Here is a 6,000-nt window from a genome sequence, read left to right as displayed (position 1 = left end):
CATTATTCAACAGGGGAGACCCAGTGCTTTCTCTGCCGGGTGATGGGGCATGTCCGGAGGGACTGCCCCCTGGCCTGGCCCAGAGGAGCGTCTGGGACCCCCGAGACCTGGGAGGGCGCCGGTCCTGTCACCACCGGCGACCCTGGCAGCCCAGCTGCCGCTACCGTTGCCCCTCCTCCCATGGAAGAGAGGGCAGCAAGACCTCTGCCAGCTGAGGGAGAGGGCTTGCCCCAGGGCGAGGTTTCCCTTCCTCCCATTGTCCCGCCCTTGCCGCCCCGAGCCCCAAAACAATTGCCCTTGCCCCCTGGCCCTGCCACTGCTGACCGGTCCTCCACCTCTGCTTCGGAGGGCTGGGTGCTCGTCCAGGGGAAGCGTGGCGCCCGTAAATCGCGGGTTCGATCCCTCCCCTCCAACAAGGAGGGAGAGAAGGCCCCCCGAAAAATGCTGCAGGGGGCTGATGCTGTTACATCTTCTGCCGCGCCCCCGGATAGAGCTCAGCAGGAGACACCAGCTACGGCAGCCATGGCAGCAGACGGAGATGCCACCACCCCCCTTGTTGAGTCCCCTCTCGAGGAGGCGTCTGTAGGAGTTCCTCCGGGCCCCTTTGCCATCTGTGTCCCCCGCCGCTGTCGATAGCGGGGCTATTACTGCCCCGGTTCCAGGTGGGGAGGACTCTGGGGCTGTGGGGACTGAATTTACTTCCATATTTGAGGAGATTGAGGCCCTGGGTCTGACCCCGGTCACCCAGGGGGAGGACGACCCCCCACGCCAGCAGGCCTCGATCTGGGCGGCAGCTCAGTTCCGCCGCCACCGCCTCCTTCTCCCTGCCCCTCACTCCCAGATGTAGGCCCCTGGTCCTGGAGGCGCCCCGGCTCTCCCTATTTGCCCGGCCGCAGATGGCACCTCACCTGAGGCTGCCGAGCCCCCAGAGGCAACAGCTGATGCCGAGCGGTCGGGTCCCGAGCCTGTGGGCGTGCCCTCTACCACCTGGACAGAGCGGTTGGCTTCCCCTCCGGAGGGGGGCCCCACTGAAGTTTCCGTAGTGCCTGACGCCATGGCTGCAGGCAAAGTGTTTCTCAGAGCTCCCGTGCCCGGCATCAGTGTAGGCCCCTCTCTAACCCCAGTCCCTTTGTCCCCCGATCCCGGCCGAGAGAAGCCGCACCCCAATAGCCCGGCTGCTGGGGACATCAGTGTCCCCACTCCTGTTCTACCCCTGCTCCCGGCCCCTTTCCTGCCCCGGTCCCAATGTTGGCCCTCATCCCTGATCCTGCCCCTTCTTCTGTCCTCGTCCCTGGCCCTGCCCCCGCCCCGATCCTGTTTCCATCCCAATGAGTCATTCGCACCCTTTCCCGCCACCTCCCATGTTATTGCCGCCCCCGAGGTTGTCTCTTTTCTTCTGTCTACGGACAATCCTCAGGGGGCGGTTTTCGTGTCCCCTCTTCTCAATATTATGGGGGCTGCACTATTCCCTCGGCCACCCCATCCTGTTCCAGGAATGGGGACGGGCTGCCCGGCGCAACTGCGCTGGGGTTCCGCTCCATGCTTGCGCCTCTCTGCAGGCCATGAAGATCTTTTAGGGGCCTCATCAGAGGACAGCAGTGGGTTGGCTGTCGCGTCCCCCTCTGCACTGAGGGAAGAGCTGCGCCATTTCCTGCTGGACACCCGTGGCTCAAACGGCAAGGTGCAGCTCGCCCTCCAGCGCTGGGGGGGACTTCCATTGTGTCCTCCAGGCCATGAAGGGCTTTTTGGGGAAGGGGAGAGGGACCAGGAGGCAGGGCCTTGCGGCCTACCGGCGGGCCCATAAGTTCCGCGACTCCCTGATGACCTTTGGGGTTGAACATGGGTTGTTGAGGGGACCGCTGGAGGCCGTCGATTCCCCTGCCCATGAGGATTCGCCCCAGCCTTCCCTATGAAGGATACAATCTTTGCTACGCTGAACACCAGGGGCTGTAGTGTGAGTCTCCGCAGGAGCCAGATGCTCTCCTTCCTTTGGGAGGGGGTACTCTGTGATCTTCCTGCAGAGACCCACACAGCTCCAGCCGTTGAGGCTAGCTGGCGGCTGGAGTGGGGGGACGAAGTTTACTTTAGCCACCTCGGCGCCCGTTTGGCTGGAGTGGCCACCCTGTTCTCCCCCGAGCTACGGCCTGAGGTACTGGGGGTAGCCGAGTTCGCACCGGGTCGCCTGTTGCATGTCCGAGCCTGCGTGGAGGCGATGAGATTAAACCTGATCAACATTTACCCCCCGAATGCGGGCCCGGAACGAGGGTGTTTCTATCGGCAGGTGTTGGCCTTCCTCAGCACTCTGGATCCTCACGAGTGCCTGGTCCTGGGTGGGGACTTCAACACCACCCTCCAGGACCGGGACTGCTCAGAAGTCGAGACATCCCAGACAGCCGCAGGTGTCCTCAGGGAGATTGTGGATCATCACTCCCTGGTGGATAACTGGCACGACCACCACCCGGACAACGATGTTGCCTTTACTTATGTCCGGGTGGAGGGGGATCAGTCGCACCACTCCCTCTTGGACCGCATTTATATTTTGCATTTCCATCTGGCACAAGCCTACACCTCTGGCATCCGGCCAGACCTGTTCTCGGATCACCACTTGGTGATCGTGACAGCCTCTCTCAGTTCGGTGGGGCCAGGGCTGGCCTATTGGCATTTTAATAACAGCTTGCTGGAGGACGTGGGCTTCGTGGCGTCCTTCTGGGAGTTCTGACTGGCCTGGCGGGGACAGCAGCGTGCCTTTCCCTTGGCAAGGCAGTGTTGGGATGTGGGGAAGGTGCGCGCACGGCTCTTCTGCCGTGACTACACCTGGGGTGCCACCCGGCGGAGGGATGCGGTGATAGGGCAGTTGGAGCGGGAGGTTTTGGAGCTAGAGAGGCATCTCGCCTCCGGCCCTGAGGATCCACCCCTCCGTGCAGCATACTGGGAGAAGCAGGAGGAGGACCATCGAGCCCGGGGCTCTTTTGTTCGATACCGCATCCGCCTCCTTTGGCAGATGGATCACAGCTCCCGCTTCTTCTACGCCCTGAAGAAAAGGAGGGGGGCCAAAAAGCATGTCACCTGCCTCCTGCCTCTCTCTCTGGCTGAACTCTCGGAAGCCCTCCGTCGCATGCCCACTAATAAATCTCCAGGCACGGACAGGCTGACCGTGGAGTTCTACTGCGTGTTCTGGGACATCCTTGGCCCGGACCTTGTCACCGTCTGGGCCGAGTCCTCGCAAAGCGGGGTCCTTCCTCTCTCGTTCAGGCGAGCTGTGCTTGCCTTATTGCCAAAGAAGGGGGACCTCCGCGACTTACGGAATTGGTGTCCCGTCTCGCTCCTCAGCACGGACTACAAGGTCGTAGCGAAGGCCATCTCACTGCGGCTGGGGTCTGTGCTGGCGGACATGATCCATCCTGACCAGACCTACACCGTCCCAGGCCGGACCATCTTTGACAACTTGTATTTGGTCTGGGACCTCTTGGAGCTGGAGCGTAGGAATGGTCTGTCGTTCACCCTCCTGTCCTTGGACCAGGAGAAGTTGTTCGACAGGGTGGACCGTGGGTATCTCCTGGGCACCCTGCGGGCATTCGGCTTCGGGCCCCAGTTTGTGGGCTTTCTCCAGGTGCTGTACGCTGACGCGGAGTGTCTGGTCAGGCTCAACTGGACCCTGACCAAGCCGGTCAGATTTGGGCGGGGAGTACGGGAGGGGTGCCCCCTCTTGGGCCAGCTGTATGCTCTGGCGATCGAGCCCTTCCTTCATCTCCTCTGCCGGAGGTTGATGGGGTTGGCGCTTCGGGAGCTGGAGCTGCAGCTGGTCCTTTCGGCGTACGCCGACGACGTGCTCCTCATGGTCCAAGGCCTGGAGGACCTGGTGCGGGTGGAGGCCTGCCAGGCCGTTTACTCAGCGGCCTCCTCCGCCCGGGTCAACTGGGTCAAGAGCTCTGGCCTGGTGGTCGGGGATGGGTGGCAGGCGAGCTCCCTCTCACCTACACTTCAAGCCGTCCGGTGAAGCGCGGGTTCGCTGCTCTATCTTGGTGTTTATCTATCCGCCACACATCCTTCTCCGCCGGAGAACTGGCAGGATTTGGAGGCCAGGGTGGGTGAGCGGTTGTGGAGATGGACAGGACTGTTCCGGTGTCTCTCCCTGCAAGGGAGGATGCTGGTGCTGAACCAACTGGTCCTGTCCATGCTCTGGCACCGACTCAACACCCTGAGCCCGGCCCCGAGGATCCTGGGCAGGCTCCAGAGGATGGCTCTGGAGTTCTTCTGGCTGGGGCTGCACTGGGTCTCTGCAGGGGTTTTGAGTCTTCCCCTGGAGGAGGGAGGACTGGGCCTGGTTTGCTTGTGCAACCAGGTCCATGTCTTCCGCCTCCAGGCCCTGCAGAGGCTCCTTTCCGGTGCAGGTAGTCTGGTGTGGAGCACGATGGCGCGCGCGCCTTCCTCCGCCGCCTCCAAAGGCTCCGCTATGACCAGCAGCTCTTTTCTCCATCCGAGAGGCCTTCCACGAGACCTCTCCAAGCTGCCGGTCTTCTACCAGGACCTCCTCCAGACTTGGAAGCTTTTTTCGGTGACCAGGTCATTTGTGGCCACTGAGGGAGCAGACCTCCTTGCGGAGCCCCTGCTACACAACTTCAATCTTCGTGTGCAGGTGGTGGAGTTTCCCTCAGTGTGTCAGAGGTTGGTCCTGGCAGAAACCACCAGAGTCGGAGACCTCCTGGACTACGACAGGGGGGATTGGGTGAGCCCCGTGCGCTCAGACGTCGTATGGGGCTTTCCACCCTTCTGACCCCTAGGTGCGTACTCCAGGAGGTGAAGGCTGCCTTGTCACCCGAGTCTCTTGTTTTCCTGCAGCGAGCCCTGCGAGGGAGTGTTTCCCACCCACCCCTCACCCCGGCCCTCTGGACATTTTTCTTGGGCCCCTGTTCCACGATTCCCCCTGGACCTCCCAGCTCCCACGCTCTGAGCCGGCTGCATACCCTGCAGCCGGTCCGGTTTCGAAACCATCTGTACACGCTTGTGCTCCATACATTGCATTTCCTCACCCTCGTGTCCTGCCCCAACACCAAATGGTGGGACTATCTTCCACCTAGAGAGGGTGAGGAGCCCCACTGGGCCAGCCTTTATTCCACCTGGGTCCCACGACTCGCTGGGGAAATTAGTTGGCAGATCCTTCATGGAGCCGTGAGCACGGGCGTGCACCTGGAGTGGTTCACCCCTATACCTGAGGCCTGCCCCTTTTGTGGCGTGAGGGAGAACCTGGCGCACGCCTATCTCGAATGCGCCAGGTTGCAGCCCCTATTCCGGCTCCTCCAGAACCTCCTGTTGAGGTTCTGGGTGCACTTTTTCCCACACTTGTTCCTCTTTGCACACCCTATCCGTGGCCCCACGAAGTCGCGAGACCTCCTCGTCAACCTCCTCCTGGCTCTGGCCAAAGTCTCCATCTATAATACCAGGAGGAGGATGTTAGACGAGGGAGTGCTCTGCAACTGCGGGGCCTGTTTCCGTTCCTCCCTAGTTTCACGCATCTGGACAGAGTTCCACTGGGCAGCGTCCGCTGGCTCCCTTGACAGCTTTGAGGAGCAGTGGGCGCTGTCCGGGGTTCTCTGCTCAGTGTCCCCATCCGGTATCCTCGTTTTGAACCTCTGACCTTCACTCCGATCCCTGTTTTTCATTAGTTGTCCCCCGTAATCAGTTGGTCCCTGGGTCTAGTGGTCCCTCCCACTAGGCTAGGGGAGGGGCCTTTAGCAGTGGGTGGGCTTGCGCCCGCCCACTTCCCGGGTTTTTTCCAATAAGACCTCGCTACAGCTCCTTATTCATTCGCATGGCCTTGATTCTCATTTACACTGACAACATTTGAATCTTTTTATCCTTTTCTGGATGATATTAATCACTATACTTGCCACCATTTAAAAGATGTTTAACTTATATGGGTCAGAAGTTTGATGTCTAGATGGACTTTTGTTGCTTACTTCTAAGGCCTGGATCTTGTATCCCAGTCAATGCTTCCACACT

Source organism: Dermochelys coriacea, chromosome 10 (assembly GCF_009764565.3).
Source record: "Dermochelys coriacea isolate rDerCor1 chromosome 10, rDerCor1.pri.v4, whole genome shotgun sequence".
Taxonomy (NCBI): domain Eukaryota; kingdom Metazoa; phylum Chordata; order Testudines; family Dermochelyidae; genus Dermochelys; species Dermochelys coriacea.
This window is presented reverse-complemented; position numbering follows the sequence as displayed.